At 49.9% G+C, this 13,064-nt stretch overlaps 1 protein-coding gene across 2 annotated transcripts in view; it reads left to right on the top strand.

Moving 5' to 3' along the window:
- The first annotated feature begins 9,223 nt into the window (after positions 1-9,223).
- Positions 9,224-13,064, top strand: part of LOC114801418 (proton-coupled folate transporter) — a 29,594-nt gene continuing 25,753 nt past the window's right edge. The window contains exons 1-2 of one of the 2 annotated variants that reach the window (XM_028999601.1): positions 9,224-11,217; positions 11,320-11,566. The gene's annotated coding sequence lies outside the window, so the exon portion shown is untranslated. The remainder of the gene's footprint in view (positions 11,218-11,319; positions 11,567-13,064) is intronic. The other variant, XM_028999602.1, reaches the window with a different exon arrangement.

Genomic DNA, 13,064 nt, shown 5'->3' with positions numbered 1-13,064 from the left:
CCGCGCTCCTCCGCCCCGCCCAGGCCACGCCCTCTGTCCCGTGACGTCACCGCGGAGCCCCGCCCCGCCGGCGTTCCTGCGCACTCTCCGCTCCACATTAGGACGAGTATTAATATCTACTCATCTGACCCGGACGGGCCACAAACATTCCACTTCTTACCCACAAACACTGTATAATATACATATAAACTATATATATACACACACAGTATATATATATAAATATATAAACATTAAATAAAAGTCGTATATAAAAAATAAGACGTCTTACGTCTAATTACGCGGCCGAGCCTCCACTTGCGCTTGATTCCTACGAATAACATCGTCATAGTCACTGTGCTTTTTATTTTCACCACGAAATTTCCCAGTTTCGCATCACAGCTAATTTAGTATTATCATATCGTATATATTTTCAATTGTCCAAAACCTGCCGCTTTTTCTACGGGAGCCCAGAGGGGACGAAGCGGACGCGTTTTGCTGGGTTTTCAGTGCCTGGCGGCCACCGTAGATAGATGTAACGCTCACCTGCACCCCACGCCTGCATTAAGGTGAGAATACTGCTGACAGGTATTTATTTACTCCGTGCATGTAGGTATAGGTTATAGACGTCACTTGGGGAAACAGGGAGGGGTAATTGTTGCTAATTGTTGTCAGGGGCCGTGGTTTATTTAGTCTGTAAAGCAGGGCCCAATATGGCATTGTAATGTGTGGCCCTCCAGTTGTGATTACAGTACGTTAAGGGCCCGGACCTGGAGTAAGGAAGTGCGGGGTCCCTGGCAGATGTGGATTTAGACACAACGACACCTCAGTGGCACCTTGGCGGATCAGGATTCGAACTGGCAACCTTCTGATTACGGGGACGCTTCCTTAACCGCTAGGCCACCGAATCCAGAGCCGCAGAATTTCATATCGACACCTTTAGCGTTTGAAACATTTTGCTAAATGGCGCCGTAAGCCAAGTAGACCTCTATACATTTTCTGTAGAGGAAGGAATTGGTGTAAGGTGTTTTATGTAATATTTCAGTGCAAACACAAATAATTGGCACATATAAGATAGTTCGTACACTCAGATTTAGTCCATTAATTTCTATAGGAAGGAAATACCAGTTTTGCCACATTTATATTTTTTTCCTGTCTGAATACATAAATAATATTATATATCTACTAAATAATATTACAATCCAACGGCTACTCAGTACTTGAGTAGTCTTATCACTACATACGTTTGCACTCTTACATGAGATGACTACTTTTTTATTATCTACCCACCTCTGGTCACTGACATTTTATTGTAAGTTAAAGTTTGGTCTGTGCATTGTTCCCGTGTTTTAAACCTCATATTTCGAACAAAATGTCATATTTCGAAAAACCTCATATTTCGAACAAATCGTGCAAATCTGGTTCCAAGTTCCTACTATGTTTTTCTTCACGAAGAAATGTGTGTGTGTGTGAAGGAGATCGCAGACCTTGTGTTTCCACATTGATTTCTTCTTGCCTTTGCAAAGAAATTGCAAGGGCGGCTAAAAGGCCCATAATGCACTAGTGCACATCCACCGTAAGAACAGGCATTGAACTGAACCACGGCCCGTCTGTGCGTGAATAAAGCAGCGGCTCAGCAGGCGCTTTGTTCGGTCTGCTTCCATACTGGCGGCTTTTGCTTAAATGAAATATACAGATGAGGCTGCAGCATTTATTAGATGAACTGTATTCACTTTTTCTTTGTTAATAAATCTGCAAAAATGTCGACAGTTCTGTGTTTCTCTGTCAATATGGGGTGCTGTCTGTACATTTAAGGGGGTCTGAATACTTTCCGTACCCACTGTTATATGATCAGACGCAATTTGTGGGCAAAATTAAACAATTGTCTTTGAACAAAAAGTTTCATTCACCATGTTTGGCATGAATGGGATGCTTGATATGAAATGCTCCAGAATTGACCTGGGTATATCATTTTGTTTGGGTAGCAAATAAATCAAATTGGAACAGAGGAGGAAGGGATGACAAAGGACCCGGTGTTGCCAGATTGTGAAGATTTGAAATTGAAATTTTGGGGAAAATGTTGTTATTTCTTATTTTAGTTAAGTGGCTGTTGCAGTTACATACTTGTTGGATATAATTGGTTATTTAATGTTTATTCTGGCACATTTTTGGACTATTTAGGTCTGAAACAATCATCAACACAGCTGGCAACAATTTGACAGGAGGGGTTTATATCATCCAGAATGAGGAAGGAGGGTGTGTGAGGGCTGTCATTCGTGCCTACAGGCTCTCCGCACCACCAAGCTATGTTCATAAAAACACCCTCGTCCTCGTCTTCCTCCGCTTATCGTGTTCCGGGTCATGGGGGCAGCATCCCAAGTAGAGAATCCCAGACAGCCCTCCACCATCTCTTTCAGCAGGACCCCAAGGCGTTCCCAGACCAGACTGGAGATATAAATTCTTCAGCGTGTCCTGGGTCGACCCGGGGTCCTCCTGCTGGCAGGACATGCTCGAAACACCTCCCCAGGGTGGCGTCCAGGAGGAATCCTGACCAGATGCCCGAACCACCTCAACTGGCTCCTCTCGATGTGGAGGAGCAGCGGTGTGGAGGAGCAGTCTCGATGTGGAGGAGCAGTCCCTCCCGAATGTCCAAGCTCCTCACCCTATCTCTAAGCCTGCACCTGGCCAATCTAAGGAAGAAACTAATTTCGGTCGCTTGTATCCGCAATCTTGTTCTTTCTGTCATTACCCAAAGCTCATGACCATAGGTTACGTAGATTAACCGGTAAATCGAGAGCCTTGCTTTCTGGCTCAGCTCCCTCTTCACCATGAGGAGGAGGCAGACGCTGCCCCAATCCGCCTGTTGATCTCCTGCTCCCTTCTTCTCTCACTCGTGAACAAGACCACGAGATACTTAAACTCCTCCACTTGAGGCAGGACCTCTCTCCCGACCCGGAGTTGGCAAGCCACCCTTTTCCGGTCGAGAACCATGGTCTCAGATTTGCTGATCCTCATCCCAGCCGCTTCACACTCGGCTACGAACCTACCCAGCAAGAGCTGAAGGTCAGAGCCTGATGAAGCTAGGAGGATCATCTGCAAAAAGCAGAGACAAGGTTCTCCTGACACCAAACTCGACACTCTCCACACCACGGCTGAACATAGAAATTCTGTCCATATAGGTTATGAACAGAACCGGTGACAAAGGGCAGCCCTGGCGGAGTCCAATCCTCACCAGGAACAGGTTCTACTTACTGCCAGCTATGCGGACCAAACTCACGCTCCTCTGGTACAGGGACTGAATGGCCCTTAACAAAAGGCCATCCACCCCATGCTCCTGGAGCACCCCCCATAGGATGCCCCTGGGGACATTCTCCAAATCCACAAAAGACAGGTGGATTGGTTGGGAAAACTCCCATGCCCCCTCCATCACCCAAGCAAGGGTAAAGAGCTGGTCCACAGTTCCACAGCCATGACAAAAACCACATTGCTCATCCTCAATCTGAGATTCAACTATCAACCGGACCCTGTTCTCCAGTACCTTGGAGTAGACCTTTCCAGGGAGGCTGTGATTCCCCTATAGTTGGAAAACACCCCCTGGTCCCCCTTCTTAAAAACGGGGACCACTACTCCAGTCTGCCACTCCACCAGATGCAGAGACGTGTCAGCCATGACAGCCCTACAACATCCATAGCCATGAGATACCCAGTAGCTGTTTGACTACCTCAGGAACTTCTGCCCCCAGCCCTGGTTCCTCCTCGGAATGCACGTTGGTGGGATTGAGGAGCTCCTCAAATTCCTTCCACCGCCCGACTATAGCCCCAGTCGACGTCAGCAGCTCCCCATCCCCACCGTAAGCAGTGTGAGCGAGTTGCTGCCTCCCTCTCCTGAGGCGTTGGATGGTTTGCCAGAACCTCTTTGGAGCCAATCGGTAGTCTTTCTCCATGGCCTCACGAAACTCCTCCCACGTCCGAGATTTTGCCTCAGCAACTGCCACTGCTGCACCCCACTTGGCTGTCCAGTACCTGTATGCTGCTTCTGGGGGCCCACAGACCAGCCATACCCTTTAGGCCTCCTTCTTCAGCCTGACTGCTCCCCTGTCCTCTGATGTCCACAAGCTCCAGCTCCTTCCCCGCCAGAGAGGTGATGTTCCATGTCCCAATAGACAGGTTCCTTGTCAGGGGATCGACCGCCAAAGCTCCCGACTCAGTCTGCCACCCGATCCACATTTCACCGGACCCTTGATATTCCTCCTGCGGGTGGTGGGTCCACAGTTGTATCTGGTTTGGGCTGGGCCCGGCTGTGCCCCATGGGCAAAAGCCCAGCCACCAGGCGCTCACTCACGGGCCCCAACCCCAGACCTGGCTCCAGGGTGGGACCCCGGTAACCCTCCGGGCCAGGTACACTGACTCTTTGTTGTTTTTTCCATGAAAGGTCTTCTGAACTGTTCTTTCTCACCCTTCACCTAAGACCAATTGTTTCATGGGGGACCTTACCAGGGGCACCAAGTGCCCCAGACAACATAACCTAGGATCATTATGGCTCTCAAAGGTGACTGTTCAAGGAGGAGCATAAAAACATCATTAAAGTTAATTTTCTGTGTGTCAGAAATAATTCTGTTAGTTCCTCCTCTCAGATGTTTTCTGCTGGGTTTATATCAGGTGAATGGTGTTTTTGGGACATTTATAAAGCCACAATCACAGTCGCCATTGTCCCCCCGAGTACTTGGCAACGCGGCGTATTTTCGTCACCTGCCGGGCGTTCCTTGCTGTTTCTTGTGGGCAAAGTGGGTCTCAAGAGGCCACAGGCCGTAATTACAATTTCACACATCTTTGAAATAAAGGCTGCAATCAGGACAGATGACGTCATGTGATGACGAATGACGTGTTGTGCGTGTTCTTATTTTCGCTACATGAGCTGTGCATGTGGGCAGTGGTGGCCTAGCGGTTAAGGAAGCAGCCCTGTAATCAGAAGGTTGCAGGTTCGATTCCCGATCCGCCAAGGTGCCACTGAGGTGCCACTGAGCAAAGCACCGTCCCCACACACTGCTCCCCGGGCGCTTGTCATGGCTGCCCACTGCTCACTCAGGGTGATTGGTTAAATGCAGAGGACAAATTTCACTGTGTGCATCGTGTGCTGTGCTGCTGTGTATCACATGTGACAATCACTTCACTTTTGTATCCATTAGTCTCATGGCACACTGTGCAACGAGAGTGTGAGAGAAGTGCACACTTCACTTTTACCGCTGGTGTGGCATCGACTGCCGTCGTCTCCGTTTCCTGCTTGTTGCATCAGGAAGGTCTTCGCTCGAAACGCGTTTCTTCTGGTGTCTGCGTGCGGATTGTTTGTAAATCTCGAGCGTTTTGGCGGGCGCCGACTCGTAACCCCACTCCAGTCTGGAGAGCTTTAATCATTTCCCCGACTCAGACAGCCACGCCGACCCCTGCGGGGAGTCCTCAGAAGGGGTTTAAAGTGTCTCTGCGCAGGGGTCCTGGTTCTCATGGATCAATTGACTGGAGGTGCTTTTCACGGGGCGGGAATCAGCGGGCCGCCTGTTTTCCCGCTCGCCGTCTCAGGTGCGCCCCCCCCCCCCGGCGGACCTGCAGGTGTCAGAAGATGCAGAATGCTGCTGGACCTTCTCACAGCTGGAGGCCTGGTGAACGGACATGCATTATTCATCAGCTCTTACTCAACTACTGGAGAAAATCCATGAATGTGCTGTTTTTAATTGAATTAAATAGAGTTTGTTGTAAGAGTGAAAGATCATGTAGATCATGGTGCAGGATGGGTAACCACTGAATTATTTAATAGTTTTACTCAGAGTAAACAATCACTGGAAAATGATTGAATGAGTTAATTATCAAACCAATTAGGGCCTTTGGACTTGATTCAGTGCTTCACATTAACTGGTTTCCAAGGCCAAAGTGAGCCAGTGAGGTGAATATCGGACAATACCGATTTTCATCCAATATATCCGTACATTTCTAGCGGTTATCTCCATACAAGCACAAAAATATCTGCCCTGCACGGGTTGTACTGGTTTTAAATGCATGTCAAAGTACTCTGGTGTTGGAGCTGATTGGAAACCTTGTGTAAATCCGAGTTAAATTGTACAGAGTACGTCCGGGAGCCCGTAATTCCACTTCCCTTGTCTAATTGCATTGTCTCCGTTTTTAACAGCATTAAGGCATTACCGGACCCCCGCTGGCTGGAAGTCCTGCTGCTGGTCGGACTGGTCCTCGCTGAGATCCTCCTAGTATTCCTGCGTCTGTCTGAATGATTGAATTAGACTTCTAGTAATTAGAAATGTATCTTTTGTGAGGAAGGTGACTTCTGACAGTCATGAGGGCATTTCCAGAAGTCCCTTGTGACTCTGAAGCTCATGGGCGAAATTTATGCTAACTGATCAAATTAAACATGAGAAAATCTGGGTTCAGTTATTACTGCCGCTCCAGAACTTGTTCTCCTCAAGGCTCCACCAAGTCACGACGGTTTGGTCATGGCCATTACGGTAAAAAGAGAATGTTGTAAAGGAGCGTTGTTTTGCTCTGTGTGTCAGTAAAATCTGAGGTGTAGGGACTCCAGTGTTGCTCATTGGTTCTGCACATTTCATCATGAACTGTGTCACCTTAAATGCAGAACATGAGGGGCTGAATTTCCCTCATGGAGGGTAAGACGGGAAGAACCGATTTGGGTGTGTTGTGCGCCCTCCCCTCGCCGCAGCAGCATGCCAGGTCTCTCTGATGTGTTCTTTTGTCATGTAAATCCAGCCCCCCTTTTAAAGGCCGTGTAATTTAAAGCACCGCTCAGATGCTCCATAACGGCATAATGCAATCAAGGAGCGCTTCCTGTCTTGCCGCGCCGGCCCAGTCACCCTGAAGTGGCGTTGTTCAGCGCCGCCCGAAGATGCCCACTGGCTGCTGGCTGGCCGAGCCAATTTAAATGCAGCGTCGGTGGGAGCCGCTTCCGAGATGGACGAGGGGGGGGCTGCACTTACAGATCATCAGCTGGAGCCGCCGCTGCCGCTGCACATGTTTACGGGCGCGTAGCGGGCGCGTGGGCGCGGCTGACTTCGTCCTTATCTCGCACGCTGTCATTATGCGCAGGCCATGTGTGCACACGCCGGGCCCACTGAGACGCGCACGAATTACAGGCAAATGGCCCACATTTGTGTTTATGTTTGCTGCCGGACCCCCAGGGCCGCGTTGGCACCTGAGGCCGGCGTTGGTGTATCTTAAACGAAATGAGAAATGCCGACGCCAACGTTCCGTGTTTGTAAGCAGGCGGGTGGCGAGATGCGGTCTGGTAATGGATGTTGTGCGGCCGGCGCTGCGCTGGATGAGTGTGGCCGGCTGTAAATGCCCCGGCCGCTGGGATGGGGCCGGCTGGCCTGGACGTCTCTGACTGCTGTGTGGGCTCCACTGGCTCCCTGATAACTGATCCATTAATCACTGGAGGAGAAGCAGCTCAAACCGAGCTCAACCTGCCAGAGCTGGAAAGGGCAGGCATTTATCGCCTGGTGAAAAAGAGCAAGAAATAAATGGGAGGGGCTCTGAAATTGCTGATAAGGTCTATAGAGCTCCTTTAAAAGCCCTGTGTTAATTACACAAAAATGTGACTAATTAATTACATAAAGTTGTTTTTCAGGTGCAGTTGCTGCAGCAGGGGCTTAGCTGTTTAGCTGCTGAAGTTGCATTAGCTGCAGTAGCAGTTTAGCTGCTGTTTAGCTGCTGTAGTTGCATTAGCTGCAGTAGCAGTTTAGCTGCTGTAGTTGCAGCTGCTGTAGTTGCATTAGCTGCAGTAATTCTTACTGTGGTTGTAGCTGTTTAGCTGCTGTAGTTGCAGCCGCTGTTTAGCTGCTATAATTGCATTAGCTGCAGTAGCAGTTTAGCTGCTGTAGTTGTAGCCGCTGTTTAGCTGCTGTAATTGCATTTGCTGCAGTAGCAATTTAGCTGCTGTAGTTGCAGCTGCTGTTTAGCTGATGTTGTTGCATTAGCTACAGTAGCAGTTTAGCTGCTGTAGTTGCAGCCGCTGTTTAGCTGCTATAGTTGCATTAGTTGCAGGAACTGTTTAGCTGCTGTAGTTGCATTAGATGCAGCCACTGTTTAGCTGCTGAAGTTGCATTAGTTGCAGTAGCAGTTTAGCTGCTGAAGTTGCATTAGTTGCAGTAGCAGTTTAGCTGCTGTAGTTGCATTAGTTACAGCCGCTGTTTCGCTGCTGTAGCTACGGTAGTTGCATTAGTTACAGGAACTGCTTAGCTGCTGTAGTTGCATTAGTTGCAGCCACTGTTTAGCTGCTGAAGTTGCATTTGTTGCAGTAGCAGTTTAACTGCTGTAGTTGCATTAGTTGCAGTAGCAGTTTAGCTGCTGTAGTTGCATTAGTTACAGCCGCTGTTTCGCTGCTGTAGCTACGGTAGTTGCATTAGTTACAGGAACTGCTTAGCTGCTGTAGTTGCATTAGTTGCAGCCACTGTTTAGCTGCTGAAGTTGCCTTTGTTGCAGTAGCAGTTTAACTGCTGTAGTTGCATTAGTTACAGCCGCTGTTTAGCTGCTGTAGCTACGGTAGTTGCAGCCACTGTTTAGCTGCTGAAGTTGCATTTGTTGCAGTAGCAGTTTAGCTGCTGTAGTTGCATTAGTTACAGCCGCTGTTTAGCTGCTGTAGCTACGGTAGTTGCAGGAACTGTTTAGCCGCTGTAGTTGCATTAGTTGCAGCCACTGTTTAGCTGCTGAAGTTGTATTCGTGGCAGGAGCAGTTTAGCTGCTGTAGTTGCATAGAAGCTGGTGGGTTCAGCAGTTGAACTGGTAGTTGTGTCCAAAAGTGAGCATGTTGACATCGTATCCCTGCTGGTGACTCACAAGCCCCTCAGACTGGAATGTTTCCATGAAAGGTCTGAAAGGTAACGTTCTGATTTGATTGTTGCGGAACGTCGGTGGGTTTTAATAAAAGGCCAGTTAGTAAATGTTTGTTTCTGACTTTTTTACCGGAAGCCCCCCGTCCCGCGTTCCCTGCGCACAAAAGGACTTCAGTGAAATCAATAGGGTCGACGCTCTGCAGTTTCACCCCCGCCGCACCCGCTCTGCCCGTTTTGTCTGTGTTTCTCGTGCGCGCATGCTGAAGGCATGCGAGGAATGTCAGTGACTGAGGCACGGCCGGTGAGAACCGGAGGGCCGACGGGGGCGTGAGGGAAGTGACGGCCTTTTTCCATATAAAGGGACCCTGGCTGACCACCTCCTTCTGAGTCCTCTAGAATAATGGCCGGCGTTGCTGCCCAGCGGTTTAAGGAGGGATTGTCAGACTGAGCAAATGTCAGATGTTTAATGAAGTCAGAAATCGCAGCGCCACGGAGGCTCATTAGCTGCTGTTCCTCGTTAGCTCCGGCACGGCGAAGATCCGCCGCTCACCCGGTGAAATCGCTGCTATTTCCTTTGTTTGCGGTCAGAGTCGTTAGCGTTAATGTGGTCCCGTCTCGCGGTAATGAACCTCCCGCCGCATGGAGGCTCGCGTGCGCCGATTTGTGAAGGCCGCGGCACGATCTCCCGCCGCCTCCTCCTCGCGGGCCCGTCGCGGTGCCGGCTGGATGGAAATTTCCGTCTCTCCGCAGATAAAAGCCCCGGTCTGGTTCCTCCCCGTTATCCGCTCCTCCTCGAGCTCGTGGCGTGGAAAATCTGTTTCTCCTCGCGGTCCGCGCCGAGGTTCGTTTTGTACCGTCTCGGGGCCGTAATCTGTGCGCGAAGTGAAACACGCCCTGTCTGGCGAGCGGAGACGGCGGGCACCGCCTCTTATCTGATGCCCGCGTGCTTGCGCTCAAGGACGGCTGGGACGAGCCGACGTTGATGGTAACCGGAGGGCGACGGTTGCGGCCCTGCAGTCCGCCAGTTCGGCACTGAACAATTTCCCGCCACGGCGCCAGCGCTTGTTTGTTTGCTGGGGGGCAGGGAAACTGAAACGAAGGCCGCGATGCTCCACGGAGCGCCTCTTCTCAATTCTACCAAACGTCTGGCTGCTGCATTTGCTGTGGAACCTAAATAAATAATTTTTTTTTAAAAAGTCGTTTTTACAGAGAAGCGCCGCGCCGTTCATCGTTTCATAAATCGGAGGGGAGAAGTCAGTGGAACTGGCACAATCGTCCAGTACGCGTCATTTCCCCGGAACCTTGGCAGCGATGTGATCCATTGTTGTGACAGCCGGTCGTTATGGCAACTGCTTTGTCGAAAAGGTTGGCGAGGGTTAACGTTCATCGATTCAGACCAGAAACACCATCAGCACGCACAGCTCATGCTGCACCGCGGTTCTAGAAAGGGCCTGTGACCTCGGGGAGACGCTTGGAAATAAAACGAGGCCGAGGGGGGCGGGGCTAATGATCATACCATCGCGTAGCATAACCGGAAATACCATACATCACATTGTTGCACGTTTTGGCTGAATTTGACCTCTGACCCATACCCAACCTCAGACAGTACAACAATCTCCGGGTGGTTTTGTTACACTATAGAAAAACTGTGTGTGTACGTTCCCATTTCTGATTTGAAGCCGTCCTTTGAGGCTTCATCCTTTTTACACACACACACACACACACACACACACACACTTGTAAAATGTCCTCGACCGCAGTGTTGTCAGAGTGCAGACGTAATTGACTGACGTCTGCAGAAATCGCCGCTCTGGTTCTCCAGTTGTCTAATGATGGTATACGTTCCCGCTGAACTTTCTCGGAAGGCGCGACACGTTAACTTAACGCACAATTGTCCACCGTTATTGGCACTTGGAGAGCTTTCGACAGCTTAGATGAGCGTCCGCTGTGTCACACGAGGGCCAACATGCGGATTTCAGAAAGCGAGAAAGCGACGAAACCCTGTGCATGGGACACCAGCTCCATCTGGGTTCCGTAGAACCGTCATCAAAGACCTTGACGAATGTTTCTTTAATTTGGCCGCTTTCAGAGTTGCGCGTTTAATCTTGCGTTGCTGTTCCTCTGGTCAGAAGGCTGTAACCATGTCTCTGTTCTCCGAACGCTGCGTGTGAAGTTTCCAGATGCCATCTTCGGTTGCCATCTTCAGAAACATGCCGAGGCTTTAAACGCGGGCTCACGTGCTGCAGATCTTCCGCGGTTTCTGCAGTCAGCGGGGACTCCATTAGCACCAGGACCAGAACTGCATTTTCCGGGCCACAGCAACGCGCACGGGGGCTCCATTAGTGCAACGTGTTCATCAGCTGCCGGTGGCACATCACGCTCCTCCGTCGGTGAGGAAACATCTCACCTCACAGCCACACGCGCTCGACTTTCCTCATCCTGAATCCAAGCTGTCGCCGGAAGAAACGTTCAAAATCCAAATCTTGTTTTAGGACCGCGCAGACAGGACAGACACTTAACCCTGAGTGTCCCCAGGGGGGGACTGTCCCCTGTCACTACTGATTGTAAGGCGCTCTGGATAAGGGCGTCTGGTAAATGCAGTAAATGGAAATTAGGCTCAAGCAGATTAAATATGCAACTTTTGACCACAACTGTCAGTCTTGCGGCAAAACAGAAGAGGACCAAGTGCTGAGGAGATGTGGATTCTGTCCACGTCACCTGGTGTGAGCCGTTTTTAAGGTAGGCATCAAGACACCGCCATGCTGAGCCACCAATTCCGAGAGTCCTCTGGTTGTTGTCCACGTCAGACGTCCAGAATCTCTGGAATGTTCCGCTTTGACGGCAGACTGATTAGGATCTGAAACTGTAAAAGATGTCTGAGGGATCAAAAGTGCAACACTTCTGAATGAACAAACAACATTAGCGATGCAACGATGCGATTGTACGGGTCATGCTGGTATTTATATAAATTTTTAAGTGCTGTTCACATGTCCAGGTTTAAGGTTCCTGATTGAACCTGACGGATCCACATTGATGCACATTTTTTTTTTTTCCTGCCACAGACTTTCTTTTGACCTTCAAGTAAATCCCCCATGAGCCTCTGCTGCACTAAGCTGAGTGTTTTTCTCTTTTTCTGTCGCTGCCGTGCTCACGTCCTTATGCGCGGAATACAGAAATAACAGAGCGCCGCTGTTAGCATAGCAGATGCCTGAAAATAACTCCATCTCTCCACGGAGAACCTGGTCCTTGAGTCCATTACAGCTGTTCACGACCACCAGATCATAAACACCGGAGCCATAAAAGCTCCACATCCCACTTCAAATGGCATCCCTTCTGTGCTGCTATTGGTCCAGACAGTGATCCCATTTGATCGTTGGGAAGGAATCATCTCTGACCTGCCTGGACCCGGCGTCACGTGCTGTAAAGTCTTTCGGAATTGCGGCTGTACGGAGGTTGTGCGGAGGTTGTATGGGGGTTGTACGGAGGTTGTGCGGGGGTTGTGTCGGGAGCGAGCAGCGAGCCCCCCCCTCTCTAATCCTCTAATGAAGGCCAGCGTTTGATGTGTTGAGGAACTGGGAGTCTCGGAGGAGAGCGGATCAGGACAGCAGCTGCCGGGAACCCTCTCCTCCTGAACCGCAGCCCCTAATTGATAAGTGCTTATTACACGGCGTGCCGAGTGTCGTCTCATTAAATCATAATGAGAGTTTAATTAAGGCGTGGACACGAGTGCTGCACTTGTGTGCGCGGAGGCTAAAAGGCAAAAAAAAAAAAAGTTATTCAAACGGCGAGTTGTTTGGTATCAGATTAAGGTGCAAAATGTCCCCGTTACACTTTCATTTCTAACCGTAATTTAACTTCGTTCGGAACATTCATGCCGCCTGATGAGCTACGTTGGTAGGAACACGCGCACTTTTACTCTTCCCCCTCGATCTGAGGGCCGAGGTTCTCCTCATCGTGGAGAAGTCCCTCATTAAGAGTCCCTGCGGTGGCGCCTGTTTATCTATAAAACCGCGGCGTAATTAACCCGGCCGATACGTAGCATCTGCGCCCCAGTGGCCGGTTGGCTCTTCCTCTGACGGTAAAACGGGCCGAGGTCTTGAGCTGGAATCGTGTCCGGTGCAGATTTGAGTGTTTCCTGGATCATGTTCGATTGACGTTGGGAGAAAAACGTTAAAACAACGTTTGATGCTAATAGTTGTAATATGATATATTTAAAACGTTGACAGGAGACCTTGGA

This window comes from Denticeps clupeoides, chromosome 1 (genome assembly GCF_900700375.1).
Source record: "Denticeps clupeoides chromosome 1, fDenClu1.1, whole genome shotgun sequence".
Taxonomy (NCBI): Eukaryota; Metazoa; Chordata; class Actinopteri; order Clupeiformes; family Denticipitidae; genus Denticeps; species Denticeps clupeoides.
The sequence above is the reverse complement of the archived record's forward strand: the minus strand, read 5'-3'. Positions and strand labels throughout refer to the sequence as shown.